This window comes from Pteropus medius, unplaced genomic scaffold (assembly GCF_902729225.1).
Source record: "Pteropus medius unplaced genomic scaffold, Ma_sr-lr_union100, whole genome shotgun sequence".
Taxonomy (NCBI): Eukaryota; Metazoa; Chordata; class Mammalia; order Chiroptera; family Pteropodidae; genus Pteropus; species Pteropus medius.
This window is the reverse complement of record NW_024353905.1, coordinates 79,902-97,424: the sequence shown is the minus strand read 5'-3', so window position 1 is coordinate 97,424 and position 17,523 is coordinate 79,902. Positions and strand designations below refer to the sequence as shown.

The 17,523-nt window shown below is 38.9% G+C and overlaps 1 pseudogene; it reads left to right on the top strand.

Annotated features, from left to right (window-relative positions):
- Window positions 1–16,572: 16,572 nt before the first annotated feature.
- LOC120593539 (stathmin-like) lies at window positions 16,573–17,014 on the top strand (annotated as a pseudogene).
- Window positions 17,015–17,523: the final 509 nt, after the last annotated feature.

Sequence of the window (17,523 nt, the reverse complement as noted above, 5' to 3'; positions counted from 1 at the left end):
TGTATATACTGAAATATTATTCAGCCATAAAAAAGAATAACATTCGGACACATGCTACAACATGGATGAATCTTGAAAATGCTATTCCAAGTGAAATAATCCAAATACAAAAGGACAAATAGTGTATGATTCCATTTATATAAAATATCTAGAATAAGCAAATTTATAGATACAGAAAGTAGGTTAGAAGTTACCAGGAGCTGGGGAAAGGGTCATAAAGAGTTATTGCATAATGGTTGCAGAGCTTCTGTTTGGAATGATGAAAAAGTTTTTGAATGAGATAATGGTGATAGTTGCACAATACTGTGAATAGATTTAATGCCATCTAACTGCATACTCGAAAGTAGTCAAAATGGCCAATTTTATGTTATATACATTTTACCACAATAAAAAAAGTTGGCCCCAATTTAAAGTTACATTTCTCCCTAATCTATCATCCATAGAAGCGATTCTTGCACATATTACTGAGGTTTCTGCCAAAACAAATTAATTTCCTCACAGGTCTGACTACTTCCCCAAGACATGCAGGAATCTGAATGAATGCAGTAATGGGTATGGAAGCACCAAGGGGTGATATGAGTGGAGCTTGAGAAAGATTAGCCAAAACATTAGAGGATTCCCAAGTCATGTAGGTCCAGCCCTATTAGACTGAGAAGGAAGGGCTGCCTCCGCTGCCAAAAGGGGCTCAGCGAGGGCTGGAATTTAGGGAACTCAGATCTATCCAGATCAACTCTGATGTTCATATTCTAGCTCCCAAGGGCTCACTTCCCCCAATCAGTGGCATTTTGGTTTCACATAAGAGACCTAGAGAGCTTGTGAAGTCAACCTGCAGAATTTGGCTTTATGTCTGATTTCAGGCTACATCAGTCCTGTGACTAGAAGAAATAAAGAAATTTCTTGTTCGATAGTGACTTAAGTTTTTAGAAAAATTTTAGGTTCAGCAGAATATGAGAGGCCCTGTTGTCCCACATCCTTATCAATCCTTGGTACTGTCAATTTTGAACTTTTGCCAATCTGAGGAGTGTGAAATGTTATCTCATGCAGTTTAAATTGGCATTTCCCTTATAACTAAATGAAATTGAGCACCTCTGTATGTACTTACTGGTCATTCGGATATTCTTTTATGACATGCTAGTTCAATTTTTTCCCATATCTTTCTATTGATTATCTTTCTCTTGTTGAACTGTAGGACTTGATTTTATAATCTGGATATGAAATCTTTGATGGTTTTGAGTGATGCAAGTATCTTTTCCCATTCTGTAATTTGCCTTTGCACTGTTTATGATGTTTCTGGGTGAAAAGAAGTTATTATTTTTACTATAGTCTTTTCCTTTTATCATTAGTAACTTTGGTGTCTCATTTAAGAAATCTTTTACTATCCCGAAGACAAAAATATAGTTTCCTGTGTTATCTTCTTTGCCTTTCACATTAGGTTTATAATTTACCTGTGAATTATTTGATTTTTTTTAGATATGTGTGAGGTAAACATCCAATTTAGTTGTTTTCTATTTGGACACGCAATTGTCCCAACACCATTTATTGAAAAGACTGCCTTGCTACCACTGCTCTGCATTGCCACATTTTTGTTAAATCAAGCATGAAAACGTGTATGGGTCTTTTTCTGAGCTGTTTCTTCCAGCAGACTAGTTTTCCATCCTCATGCCAATACTACAGTCCTAGTTACTATAGCTTTATTTAAAAAAAAAAAAATCACCTAACATCTGATAGAGCAAGTCCTCCCACATTGTTGTTCATTAAGTGTCATGGCTATTTTTGGTCTTTTTAAAATTTGTATATAAATTTTAGATCAGTCAAATTTCACAGAACAACAATAACCCTTTAACTGGAATTGCATTGAATCTGTCGACCAATCTGGGGGGAACTGATATCCTTGAAATATTGAGTCTACCAGACTATAAATATGATATATCACTCAATTTATTCATATCCTCTTTAATTTCTCTTTTAAAAGTTATATAATTTTTTCATAAAGGACTTACATGCCCTCAGTTAGATGTATTTCTAGGACTCCTAAGTAATTGATTTTTAAATGCATTTTAAATGGTAATTTAAAATATTTATTTTCTAACTGTATCTGCTTTATTACAGAAATACAGTGACCTTGGTAAATTGATTTCGTAAATTTTTATCCTGGGATATTTATCTCCATTCTTCAAATGGTTTCTCCTCTCACTCATTTATTTGTTTATTCTTACATTTTCTTTGAGACTATTATCAAGATGCTGACATTTCTATCTTCCATTTCCCTTGGTTTTTAAAATTAATATTGTCTATATTTTTATTCTTTCTTGTTGCTCTCTGGGAGAATTCCTCAATCTGATCTTCCAACTCACTAACTCATTCTTCATTGTATTCAACCCACTATTTATCCCATCTACGGTGTTCTCTATTTCAACTATATAAATTTTTTTTATAGCTAATATTTCTACTTTTCTGTGCCCGACGGAAGGGGTAAGAGAAGATCTCACAGAGAAAGTGATGAGGAGCTGTCTGGAGAGATGAGCAGGGGTTGCCGGATTATGAAGAGAAAGAGGAGAATCAGACTGAGGGTTCAGTAGGAGCTAAGGCCTAAAGACCAGATGGCAGGGCCTGGCTTGTCCTGCTAGGAGTAGCTGGAGCACCAGAAATAGGGTGGGAAGGAGATGAAGTGGGAAAGTGCAGGGCTTTCTATTTTATAGGTCAGGCTCATTAAGGCTGGTGGAGAGAGCCCTGACTTGGGAGCCCTGCAGACTGTGGTAACTTCAGGAAAGATAGCAGCTTCAAGTCAGTGCTAGAGGACACTCAGAGCTTGGAGGCGAACAGACTCCCCTCTACTTCATGCGCCGGCTCCATCTTTATTCCCTTAGGCACCTGCTACAAGTTCCCTCCTTTATTTCCTGAGAGAGAAGGTAAGTAGAGAAAGGGAAGAATTGGAGCCAGAAAAGATACCCTAGGGAACCTGTGATTAGATCTGGATTTTGTGGGATGCTGAGGTGAGGGGAGGGAACTGGTTCAAATAAGGAAAGGAGTAGAGGAAGGCAGTCATGACAAAAGCAGGAGTCTCTATGTGAGAGAAAGATGGTGGGGGAGGTACCAAGAGCCTGCTTTTGCACAAAAGGGCCTAATATGGAAGGGTTTGAGAGCTAAGGCTAGTGAGGGAGGAACCAGACCCTAGAGGTGCCCCCAGGGCCATGGCCATCAGTTCTCAAAAGCCACTGCAAGACATAGATACCTTTCCCCTCCCAACTTCCCCACTGCCTCCTTCTTAGTGGCTTCCTGGCACTCAGGCCCTGGGCTCTTCTGAAGTTCTTCCATCTTTCCCATACCCTCCTCGCTCCATAAGGGGAAGGTGCTCCATGTTTTATCCTCATGATCTGCTGCAGGTAGGCAGCCCTCAGGCCTTGATAAGCATGAAAACTTCTGGATGCCCTTTTCCACCGATAGCTTCTACAGTGCCTCCTTTCCCTGAGGGGACCCCAAACAGCAATCTTTCAGGGGATTTTGGACAGTGGGGTGTCTCTGGGGTTTTCTGATGGAGTTATCTCTGGGGAGGGAAAGATAGTTTCCGGGGACATATAGGGCTGAGTGGAGGTGTGTGGAGGGTACAGGAGTCACATCCTCAGGGTCAGTAAGGAGGTATAAATAATGACTACACCATGGCCTTGATTTAAAAGGAGACTTTGTAAACAAGGGGTTCCTGAGGACTCGAGTCGGGGAAGTTAGTTCAAACAGGTCAATAATTCAGAGACAGAAAGGCATCTGTGAGTCTCCCACAGCATAGAGTGGGGAAGCCTTGATTCCCGATTGGGGTCCAGGCTTCCACAGGATTGGGACCACCAGTGTAGCCCTCACAGAAAAGAAATCTTTGGAGAGGCCTTCAGATACAAACAGGTCTACAAAAGACATGAAAAAGGAAAGCCATAGGTTAACAGGCACATGAAGAAATGCTCAGACTAAGTAGCCATTGAATAAATACAAATTAAAATGAAATTAGGTATCATTTTACACCTATCAGACTTGTACGAAAAAATTTTAAAGCTAAATAAGGCCAAGTGTTGGTGTGTTGGGGTGTGTAAGAATCCTCGTGAATTGCTGATGGGAGTGAAAATGGAACAGCCATTTTGGAGAGCGTAGTCAAATTAAGAGTATACTCTATGACCCAGCAATTCCACTCCTGATATACATCCCAAAGAAATTCTCTGAAAGGTACATAAGGAGACATAGTGGAGGATGTTGATCACATCAAAATCTTTGAGGGCCAAGAATTAGAAGCAATCTGGGTGTCTCTCATTGGTGAACAGATAGAAAAAAATAAGGAGTTTGCATACAATGGAGCGCTGTGACATAGCTGAAGTTGACGAAAGATCTACACACAGCCTCTTGAATATATCTTACAATATATTGCTGCCATTATTCATCATAGCCAAAATGCAGAAACAACTCAACTGTCCATAACTGTAGAATGAATAAATAAAATGTGTTATATCCATACAATGGACTATTGTTTGGCAATAAAAAGAAGTGAAGTATTGACCCATGCTATAACATGGATAAACCTTGAAAACATTATGGTAAATGAGAGAAGCCAGACACGAATGACCACATATTACAATTTGTGTGATTTCGTTTATATGAAATGTCCAGAATCGGCAAATCTGTAGAGACAGAAAGTAGATTAGTGGTTGCCAAGGGAGGCAGTGGGGGAAGGTTGGAGGGAAATGCGGAGTGACTACTAATGGGTACAAGTTTCCTTTTTGAGGTGATGAAAATATTTTAAACTTAAATTGTTTTGACGGTTGAACAACTCTGTGAATATGCTACAAGACAGTATAATTATATTTCAATAAAGCCATTATATCTAAAAATATTGCTGATATATAAAACATCTATCTATCAATCATCTATCTAAATATATTGCTGCCTCTTTGGAGAAATGGTTGATTCCAGGGATGGGACTAGAGAATTAGGAAGGGCTAAAAAATGAAAGGAACAAGATGGTTGCTGGACTTAGCATGCTGATCACGCCTTTAAGTATATAAATGTTGAATAACTGTGGTGCACACCTGAAACTAATACAATATTATGTGTCAGGTATATTTTAATAAAAATCTTTTTAAAAATTAAAAAATCTAAAAAATAAAAGCACACAGAGACCTACTCGAAGGGTCTCCCAATGGCCAAATCTGGGACAATTGAGGAATAAAATAAATAATGGATGTAATAAATTATAATCCATAAAATAAAAGAATTTGTGAGTCCGTACGGCTATAAACGAATGAGTGAATGAATGAATGAACGAATGAATAAATGGGGGGAGAAGGCAAGGTTTTCATTATGGTCAAAGTCTAATGAATGTAGAAGGCATGATGGAAACAGAGAATCACTATTGGGCAAACACCACAGTAGCAACTGTATCAGGCATGAATCAGATGTTAAAATTAGTGGGTAAAAGCTTAATGAAAAATGGGACATTCGCATATTTTATCTCCTCACAAGTTACTAATTACAAAGGTGAAAAATAACAACTTTACAGTGGTGACACCACCTTAACCAAATGATGAAGATTAACATCATCATTAATAAGATATAGAAACATCATGTAACCCATTATGATGGATTGAGAAGGGTGCATCACTTCTGTGGTTTTCTTACCAAAAATGCAGAGCCTAAACTTAATCATGAGAGAACATCAGAAAAACCCAATTGAGGGATATTCTACAAAATAACTGACCAGTCCTCTTCTAAAGTATCAAGGTCATTAAAGACAGGGAAGGACTGAGGAACTATCACAGATTAGTAAACACTAAAGAGACATGACGACTAATTGTAATGTGAGATCTTAGAACAGAAAAAGACATTAAGGGGAAAACTGGTAAAATCTGTATAGTCAAAAGTGAAATTTGAATATCTTAATTAATAGTATTGTATCAATGTTAATTTCCTGGTTTTGATAACTGTACTCTCATTATGTAAAATGGTAACACTTAGGGAAGCTGGGTGAAGGGTATATGAGAATTCTTTGTATCAGTATTATAACTTTTTGTAAGCCTGAAATTATTACAAAGCAAAAAGATCTGAACAATTTAAATTAAAAGCACACATTGTTCTGTAAACAAGTAGGAAACGGAACAAAAATATACAACATAACACCCTTAGATACATTACAAATACATGTGAACAAAATATATTTTACCAGAACACATACAAAGGTTATATATTAAAAAATTAGCTTGATTCCCAGAATGGCAAATGGGAAAAAAGGGAATCAACCAATTAATCAATTCATCAGGAGAAAGAAACCTAACTTGGACTCTAGATGTTTTTCTGGAGGGGGTGAGATTGGGTTGGAACCTTGCAGGATGGGTGGAGGGACTTGGGAGAGTTAAGGCGCGGTCTGAAGCCGTGATGGTGGCAAAATGTGGGAGAGAGAGCTAGATGGGGCTTTGAGGTAGTGCAAAGAGTCTGTCTTGCTCTGAGCAGAAGGACCTAGTCCAAGAGTTGAGGCTGATTGTAGAGGGACTCAAGCTCTGGAGATGCCTTTGAGGCCAGTCTCCTCTCTGGTCATTTTATCACCTCAATTACTGCCAGGGGGCACTACTGAGACCGATCCCTTTTCAGCCCTTTACCTGGTATTCAAGCCTACCAACCACTGCAGGTGAAAAGCTGGGGCCCAAGGGGAGAAAAAAGGGCCCCAGAAGGAGTGGGCACATTGAGGGTATACCCAGGTGCTGCTGAACTTCCTGGGTGCAAATCCTGCCTTGTGTGATTTTCCCATCTTTATATTAAAGGATAATAGTCGAATAATAGTACCTACAACAGAGGGTTATTGTGAGAATTAAATGAGATTATATATTTAGTGGCTGGCATAAATTAAGTTCTTAATAATTATTAGCTGCCATTATTATTATTAGATGTTCTCAGTCCTGGTCCTTGAGCTCCCAGAGCTGGAGAGAAACAACCTAGCCATGGCCGCTGCTCTGATTCGAAGGAGGTATGGGGGTACTGAGAAGGTGATGGGAATATAGTAAATCTTTAATTTGTATAAATATTGTAATAAACTATTTTCATATGTTTATGACATACTCGAGCATCATCTGTGAACATATATTTTACATAAGATTTTTATGCTGGAAATGGCTACACGCAATTCCCGATTAGGACTTTTTACTAATGATCTCTTCAAAATCTTGATTGTTGCTATTAATAAGAAATGCCTTTCCCGCCCCCTCAAGTACGTGATGGTAAATGAATAAAGTTTTTTTTTTCTCCACTAGCCAGAAATTTTATTTCATTCTTAAAATCATTTAAATCCAGTTGAACATTTTAATAGTTTTTAGATAATGATTCTTTTCCTCATGTTATTCACAGATGATATTCTACTCTTTTAATTTTTTTTATGATCCAAATTGTAACACCAACATTACCAAGGAATGATTTTTAACATCACTTTTTGTTAAATGCTCACAGCCAAGCACAACCTCACTTTTCTAAAGCTGAATTTTTGCTTCGAACCCCCAAAACTTTGTCACTTCACATTAATCTATTTTCACATGGTCCTTCCAAATTTCTATAAAGTATATTCAGAGACCCCAAAAGTCAGCAAATCTTTCCACAAATCTGCCAGGTGAGACTTGTTCATGGAAAAAAAATTAGTTTTTACTTTTGCTCACAAACTTTTGAAAATATTCTTCCTTTAGATCAGCTCACACACTATGGAACAGCAGAGAGGGATGTTCTGATTCCTTGTCCTTACACAAAGCTGAAAACAGATGGGAGGGTAGTGCCTTTTGTTTAATCAGATTTACCATATCAATAGTACCATTTCTCATAGAAATTTGATCAAGAGGCAAACTCTTACAGATGAGGCCTCTTCTGTATAAAACAATAAATAAAACAATGTATTACTGGAATCTCAGTGTTTTCAGAAAAAACTCTAGATGCAAGGCCTTTACATCCTCCTATCACTGTGGCCTCCCTCACTACACAGATTTGTTTCAAAATATTCGTAAAAATGTAACACATGATCCTGGATTAGGTCCTTTGCTATAAATTATAGGACATTATTAGGATAACTGGTGACATTTTAATGGGATATGAGAATTAGGTGGTAGTGAAGCATCAACATTAATTTCATGACATTGATGGTTGTATCGTAGTTAAGTAGGAAAATGTCCCTGTATGTAGAAAAGTACACTAAAATATTCAGAGGTGAGGGGGCACTAGGCCTGTAACTTGTTCTCAAATTGTTCAGGAAAAATGTTCTCTGTACTATTCTTGCAACTTTAACTTCGTGGTTGCTCCAAAATGAAAAAGAATTCATGAAATATTTGCTGGAATATTTTAACCTGGAATCATCTACTTGGCATTGTTGCTTCTCTCAATAATTTTCCATGCAAATCAGATATTTAGGCTGAGGAATGGGGGCTTGTTGGGCACCCGCACCCAAATTTGAGATGATCCTCATGACATGAACATTACTCATGGACATGGAGTTGCTCTTAAAAATACGGTGACATTGCAGCATTACTCCAAAAGTTGTCCATTATCATATTGTGATGGTTAATTTGATGTGTCAACTTTACTGGGCCATGGGTTGCCCAGGTATTTGGTCAAATACTCTGGGTGTTTCTGTGTAGGTGTTGTTTGGATGAGATTAACAAATCAGTAGACTGAGTAAAGCAGATCGCTCTCCTTAATGTGGGTGGGGCCTCATCCAATCAATCGAAGGCCTGATAGAACAAAAAGGCTGACTCTCCCTAGAATATGGGAGAGTTCTTTCTGTCTGACCACCTTCAAGCTGGGACATCATCTTTTCCTCCCTTCAGACTCAAATGAAACAATGGCTCTTCCTGAGTCTGCAGGCCTTTGTACTGGAACTACACCATCAATATCCCTGGGTCTCTCACTCGCCAACTCATCCTGCAGATCTTGGGGCTTTTATCAGCCTCCATGTTGTAGGAGACAATTCTTTATAATAAATCTTTTTCTCTCTATATATACACATCATATCGGTTTTGTTGCTCTGAAGAACCTTGACAAATGCAGATCTGGGGACTGACAGTGGTTTTAGAGGAACCAGATTTTAAGGATGAATCTTCTGAATTAGTTCTGAGGCTTCTGGAATTGGTTCTCCGATATGATTAAAGACGCTAATGACTCTATTTCTAGTGGTAAATAGAGCATTGAAAGTCCATGACATGGACTATGGAGATACTCAAAATATCTCCATTGGATATTCATAATCAATCCCTTATTAGAAGCAAGGATATGGATGACTGTATATATGATACTGCCGAACAGTTTTGGAAAACTAAGGAATATATTGAGATTGGCTGGTGGTTCCTAATCTCTCTGGACAAAAGTAGAATGAGCTCCAGGATTAGAATTTCCAGCTCAAGGGCACACAAATGACTGGAAAGTTTCTATGTGTGCCCTAAAGGAGAGCTGGAAAGCTGAGATTGCTGAAAACCAAACCCAGAATCTCATCCTGCAACTGGCTGAATTATAATGCAAGTTAAGCTCCCAGCCTCACAGTGTCTATTGCCAAAGTGAGGGCATTGATGGGGAAGGAATAGGATCCTGAAAGTTGGAATGTTAAGGCCAGGTCTCCTTGAGGAACACTGCCAAAAATTTATACTGTTAATCGTTCTCTCAACCTTTCTCAAAGGAACTATAGCCTTTTACCAGGGTAACTATGCATTGGGTAAAAGGAAATAATCAGATTTGGGGGGGACCAATGGACACTGACTCTGAACTGAAACTAATTCCAGAAGACCCCAAACATCACTGTGGTCCTCCAGGCAGAGTAGCTATTTATGGAGGTCAGGTGATCAATGGAGTTGTAGGTCAGGTCCATCATCTCACAGTGGGCCCTGTTGGTCCTCAAACCCATCTTGTGTTTATTTCACCAATTTCGAATGCATAATTGGAATACACACACTCAGCAGTTCGTAGAATCCTCACACTCGTTCTCTGACCTACAGAGTAAGGGCTATTATGGAAAGGCCTCCACCAAGGAATATAGTAGTAAATCAAGTGTAGTATTGTGTCCCTGGAGGGACTGCAGAAATTAGTACCACCAAGGACTTGAAAGATGCAGGGGTGGTGATTCTCACCATATGCCTGCTCAGCTCTCGTAGTTGGCCTACGCAGAAGACAGCTGGATCTTGGAGAATGACAGCGCGTTGCAGTCAGCTTGAGCAAGTGGTGACTCCAATTGCAGCTGTTACACCAGAAGTGGTTTCATTGCAACCACATTATACATCCCCTGATACCTGGTATGCCGGTATTGATCTGGCAAATGCCTTTTTCTTCAACCCTGTCTTTAAGGTCCAATAGAAGCAGGTTGCTTCCAGCTTCCAAGGCCAGCAATACACCTTTACTGTCCTACCTTAGGGGCGTATCGGTTCTCCAGCCCTGCATCATAATTTAGTTCACCTTTTAGTTCATAATTTCGTCACAATTTTAGTTCATAATGTCATCATTTTAGTTCCCCTTGATCACCTTTCCCTTCCACAAGATATCACACGGGTCCATTACACTGATGACGTTATGCTGACCGGACCTAGTAAGCAAGAGGTAGCAACCACTCTAGACTTATTGGTGAGATATTTGTGTCAGGGGATGGGAGATAAACCTGACATTCAGGCATCTTCTACCTCAGTGAAATTTCTAGGGGTCTAGTGGCGTGGGGCACGTTGAGACATCCTGCCAAAGATGAAGTGTAAATGGTAGCATCCGGCCCATCCTACAACCAAGAAAGAGGGACGATGCCTAGTGAGCCTGTATGCATTATAAGGGCATCATATGCCTCATGTGGGTGTGTCACTCTGGCCCATTGACTGAGTGACCTAAAAGGCTGCTAGTTTTGAGTAGGGTCCAGGACAAGAGAAGGCTGTGTGACCGGTCCAAGCTGCTGTGCAAGCCGCTCTGCCACTGGACAATATGATCCAGCAGATTCACTGGTGCCTATAGTGTCAGTGGCAGAGAGGGATGCTGTCCGGAGCCTGTGGCAGGCCCCTACAGGTGAATCACAGTGCAGGCACCTAGGATTTTAGAGCCGGGTCCTGCTCCAATCACAGATCATTACTCTCCTTTTAAGAAACAGCTCTTGGCCTGCAACTGGGCCTTAGTAGAGACTGAACACTCAACTGTGGCCTACCAAGTTACCAAGCAACCTGAGCTGGCCATCATGAACTGGGTGTTATCTGATTCACCAAACTACAAAGTTGAGTGTGCACAGCAACACTCTATCATGAAATGAAAGTGGTATATGCATGATCAGGTATGAGAAGGCACTGAAAGAATAAGTTACAAGAAGAAGTGGCCCAAATGCCCATGGTCTCTGCTCCTGCCACACTGCCTTCTCTCCTCCAGCCTGTACCTACGGCCTCATGGGGAGTTCCCCAAAATCAGTTGCCAGAGAAAGAGAGGATTTAGACCTGGTTTACTGATGGTTCTCCAGGATATACATGCACTACCTGAAAGTGAACAGCTGTATCACTACAGCCCCAGTCTGGGACATCCCTGAGGGACAGTGGTGAAGAGAACTCCTTCAAGTGGGCACTTTGGGCAGCATACCTGAATGTTCACTTTGGAAGGAGAAATATCCAAATGTGAGATCTAAACCAATCCATGGACTGTGGGCAATGTTTGGCTAGGTGGTCAGGGACTTAGACAAAACATGATTGGAAAATTGGTGACAAGGAAATTTGAAGAAGTATGTGGACAGATCTCTCTGAATGGTAGGAAAAACATGAAGATATTTGTGTTTTATGTGAATGCTCACCGAAGGGTGACCTCAGCAGAGGAAGATTTTAAAAATCAAGTGAATAGGATGACCCATTCAGTGGATAACAGTCTCTTTCTTAGCCACCCCTGTCATCACCCAACGGGCTCATGAACAAAGTGGCCGTGGTGGCAAGAATGGAGGATAGGCATGGGGTCAGCAACATGGACTACTGCTGTGAATCAACATCCAACATATGGTGCTATTTCTCCCATAGTCAGGAATCAAGGGAAGGAAATGGGAGTGGCATCACTCATTATTATCCTAATGACCCACCAGCAAAACTTTTGCTTCCTGTTCCCATGACCTTATGCCCTGCTGGCCTAGAAGTCTTAGTTTCAAAGGGAGGATTGCTTCTTCCTTCAGGAGACACAACAACAATTCCATTGAACTAGAAGTTAAGACTGCCACCTGGATGCTTTGGGCTCCTCATGCCTCTGAATAGATAGGTACTGTGTTGGCTGGGGTGGCTGATCCTGACCACCAAGGGGAAACTGGACTGCTACTCTACACTGAAAGCGAAGAAGAGTACGTCTGGAATACAGGCCATCCCTTAGGCATCTCTTAGTATTACCATGCCCTGTAGTTAAAGTCAATGGAAAACTACAAAACCTAACTCAGGCAAGACTACTAATTGCCCTGACCCTTCAGGAACAAAAGTTTGGGCCACCCCACCAGCTAAAGAACCACGACCAGCCGAGGTGCTTCCTGAAGGCGAAGGGAATATGGAATGGGTAGTGAACGAAGGTGGTTATAAATACCAACTATAACCATGTGACAAATTAGGACTGTAATTGTCATGACTATTTTCTCCTTATTTTAATATAAATATATTTGCGTGTATGTGTGTGTGTATACTATTTATCTCATAGCATATATATATCCTTGTTTTCTTCCTTCTCTTATCCCCTTATCATGTAACATAAGATATACTGACTTTATATCATAGTATTTAAATATCGTCAACTTTATATCATGGTATATAAGTTACGAGATATCAAAAAAAAAGAGTAAACATTACTCAAGGACTTTTGGGGAAGGGGTTAATGCATTTTTTGTTGTACATAGGATAGTTGCATCATGTAAGGTATAAGTTTGACTTTGTTATTGTTTTCATTTGGCAATTAAGTATGGTTTAACAAGATGCATATGAGTGTCAAGTTGACAGGAGATAAACTTGTAATGGTTAATTCTATGTGTCAACCTAACTGGCTAACAGACTGCCAGCTAATTGGCCAAACATTATTCTGGGTGTTTCTGTTAGGGTGCTTTGGGATGGTATCAACATTTAAATTGGTAGACTGAGTAAAGCAGATTGCCCTCCCTAACGTTAGTGGGCCTCATCCAATCTATTAAAGACTTGAACAGACCAAACAAGTAGAACTTCCCCAGGGTAAGGAAAAATTCTTTTTGCTTGACTGCCTTTGAAACGGGACATTAGCTTTGCCTTGCCTTTGGATCTGAAATGAAACATTAGCACTTTCTGTGTCTCAAGCCTGCTGGCCTTTGGGCTGGAACTACACCATTGATTCCCCTGAGTCTCCAGCTTGCCAATTCACCCTACAGATCTTGGGGCTTGTCAGTGTCCATAATTGCATGAGCTAATTCTTTATAATAAATCTCATTCTGTATATACATTCTGTTGGTTCTGTTTCTCTGGAGAACCCTAGCTAATACAGATTTGGAAATGTTTGTATAAATTAAATCTATTTATATGTTAGGTTTAAAAAATGATTTTTAATATTAGGATGCATTAAAAGTACTTTAAGATAAATGTCATTGAAATTTTAGAAACCCACATGTGGTAAATAAAATATTAATTTTGGTTAATTTGATAATGAAAATTCTAAAAGTTCTAAGTATTCAAAATAAATATTACTTATACTCACATATGAACATGTTTTGAATAACAGATTTTTTGAAGTTTCACAAGCCTATAATCAGCTCACTCTTATTAATCAATTTAATTAGATAATTCCACTATTATGTTTTCATATTTTTTCTAAAAGGAAATAATAATTCAGAATGAAATTCCATCAAAAACCAGCATATGGTTGTTAACATCAAAATTCAATAACACTGAGAGATGGGGAGAAAGAAAAATTGTGAGGAGAGTGATAGAGAGAAAGTAATTAGAAAGAAAAAAGGATGAAGGGAGGGAGGGAGGGGGGAAGGGAAGAAAAAAATGGGGAAATAACAACTGAGAAAATTAACAAAATCAATTATGTTCCTTTTAGCAGCACCTAGTAATAGATGCTGATGATTCTGATAAAGATATATCTTCTACAACTTCTGTTACTTAAAAAAAAAGTTGTAAAAAGAACACATTGAATGTAATAAAAATTTAAATATTATACATATGCACACAAAACATCTTGATGAGTAGGAGCAAATTAAAAATCTGATTAAGTGGACCAGTTCCCAGAGGAGTGCTGCATAGTGCAGCCTGTGAAGAGCTGTTTTCTGATAGTGGGAGCTGCACATTACATCTTTCATGTCAGCATAATCATCACTGGATCTAGAAGTTCACAGACAGAACCATGTGAATATTGTACTATTCGAATATAGCTTCAAAATATTTTAAAACTGGTAAAAAAAAACAGTTGTAAATGTGTGTTAGGGATATTTTTAAAAAACATTTATCATTACTTTTAAAATTACAGCTATCAATAACTCCTATCCCTGGAACCCATCTGCAGTACTGTAGGGTATCTGAGCACTTGGATTGGGAAACTCCACTTTAACCAATGAGAGCTTGTATTTTTGCCCTTGGAAGCTTCTAATTTGAGATATATATTTAGTTTTTTTGCCTTTTCTTTTTGGGCTTAATGCTGCAATGAACACCCTTATATATGTTTCTTTCCCTGGGATTTAGCATACTCAAGGGCATATTTCATTTGACAAGGTACTGCCAGACGGTCCTTCAGAATGTCTATGCAAGTACACACTCCCATCAGCCATGCAGGTGGGTTTGTAGGTCCTCGCATCCCCACCAGCACTTGGCATTATTATTTTCTAATTTTGTCAGCTTTATAGATGTAAAGTCATATGCCACTGTTATTTTCTCAGATTTTCAATGATCTTGAATACCTCATCATATACTGTTGGATTCTCAAATTTCTTCTTCTACGAATTCCCTGTTCTGTGCTTTGCTCAATTTTCTATTGGTAGTGGTGTTCTCTTCTTGTTGATTCACAGGAGATCTTTGTATATTATAGATATTAAGTCCCTTGTTGATTTAGACATTACAAATATCCTCTTCCAATCTGTATATTATCTTTTCCCTTTGTCCACAGTGTCTCTCATCAAGCACAAATCCTTATTTTTGATGTAATCAAATTAATCATCTCTTCACCATGTGGATTATAGTCTTGAAGTTTCATCTAGTAAGTCATTCCAAGCCACTAGGTCACGAAGATATCATCCTACAATTTCTCCTATTAACATTATAGTTTTATCTCTCACATTTAGGTCCTCTATCTAGTCCATTTTTGTATGTGGTGTGAGGTAGGGATCTGGTTCTATTTTTCTCCATGTCAGTTTTTCAACACTAGCAACTAAACAACTACCCTTTCTCCATTGATTTATTATACACTAGGCTCTACGTAAACAAGTCTGTATCTATGCTATTCTATTGGTCTACTTTTCTATTTTTGCGCCAGTACCACACTGTTTCTATTACTAAATTCAAAGAAACAAGAAAAAAATAACAATGATAGAGCAGAAATAAATGAAATAGAGAACAAAAGACAATAGTGAAAACTGACCAAACCAAAGCTGGTCTTTGAAAAGACTAATATGGGAAAGAGACCAATGACAAGAGTGAGCAAGAAAAAAACAAAGAGAAAATTTAAAAACTAAGATACAGAATGAAAAGGGGGTAATAACTATGGATGAAATAAATTTTTTAAAAAAGAGAATTATAAATGATATGCCAATGAAGTAAAAAATCCAGATGAAAAGGATACATTCTTAGAAAAAATATAACATGCTAAAATTGGCACAAAAAGGGAGGCCTTAAATAGTCCAGTGAGAGTTAAGGAAACTGAAATGGTAGTCAAAGAACTCCCCTCTTTCAAAACCCCAGTTGGTTTTATAGGTGAGTTTTAGCAAACTTTCAAGTGTGGGAACTTACGCATAGTAATAAATGAGTGAAACCTATCCATTTCATTTTTTTAAGCCTAGTGTAACCTAGATTGAAAAACCAGATAAGGAGAACCCATGAAAAAAAATCTTCGGGCCATTTTATTTATGAAACAAAAATCTCAAATAAAATGTTAGCTAACAGACATTAACAATGTATTCAAAAGTACAGATGATGACCAGGAATATAAGGATGTTACGGTTCAACATCAAGACTCACCATATAACTGGTCTAAAGGATAAAAGTCATCAGATTAGCTCAATTAATGCAGTAAAGGCACTTGGTACATTCCCTTTATGTTGAAGTTAGTGCATTATCTTGATTTTTAAGAACTATGTGTAAGAGTTTGGCCAGGCAGCTTGGACCAAGCAGGACTTTCCTTGCCAGTGGATTGTGCAAAACAGCGGTCCCCAACCTTTTTGGCACCAGGGACCGGTGCTGAGAATCTAATGCCTAATGATTTGAGGTGGAGCCGAGGCGGTGATGCTAGTGCTGGCAGCTGCAAATACAGATGAAGCTTTGTTTGCTCACCTGCTGCTCACCTCCTGCTGTGAGGCCCAGTTCCTAATAGGCCACGGATCGGGGGTTGGGGACCCATGGTGTAGAATACACACTGTCAGTCTCTTGTCTTCTGTTCACCATGGCGTCTTCTGATATCCAGGTGAAAGAACTGAAGAAGAATGCTTCAGGCCAGGCTTTTGAGCTGATTCTCAGCCCTTGATCAAAAGAACTGTCCCAGAATTCCCTCTTTCTCCTCCAAAGAAGGTTTTTTCCCTGGAGGAAATTCAGAAGAAATTACAAGCTGCAGAAGAAAGACACAAGTCCCATGAAGCTGAGGTCTTGAAACAGCTGGCTGAGAAACGAGAGCATGAGAAAGAAGTGCTTCAGAAAGCAATTGAAGAAAACAACTTCAGTAAAATAGCAGAAGAGAAATGACTCACAAAATGGAAGCCAACAAAGAGAACTGAGAGGTGCAAATGGCTGCCAAACTGGAGCGTTTGCGAGAGAAGGACAAGCACATTGAAGAAGTGTGGAAAAGCAAAGAATCCAAAGATCCTGCTGATGAGACCGAAACTGACTAATTTGTTCTAAGAACTTTCTTCCCCTCCTCTTTCTAAATATCTAAAGACTGTACTGGCCAGTGTCATTTTATTTTTGCCCTCCTGACAAATATTCTAGAAGCTGATGTAGGACTATAGGCAGATTCAATCTGTATGATGTTGTTTTGGGGGCTAAAGAGGAGAAACTAAGTGTTTTACTACTTTTCTGAAGTGTTGAAGTCTTTCTAATGTAGCTATTTTTTCTTGTTGTATCTTTTCTACTTCAGTACATTGGTGTACTGGGTCAACGGCTATCACCGTATTGGCTCTGTGAAAACATGTTTGTGAAAAGGGTATGTAGTGGCTTCTTTCAAATTGTCAGATGCTGAATGTCTGTTCGCTTTTAAATCCCCGTTCTGTTCCAATCTTACCAGATGCTACTGTACCTGAATGGTTAATAAAACTGCACAGTGCTGTTGGGGAAAAAAAAAAAATGTACGGGTGGGTTCCATTATTATTGAATTCCATTTCAAGATAGTAAAAAGTACATT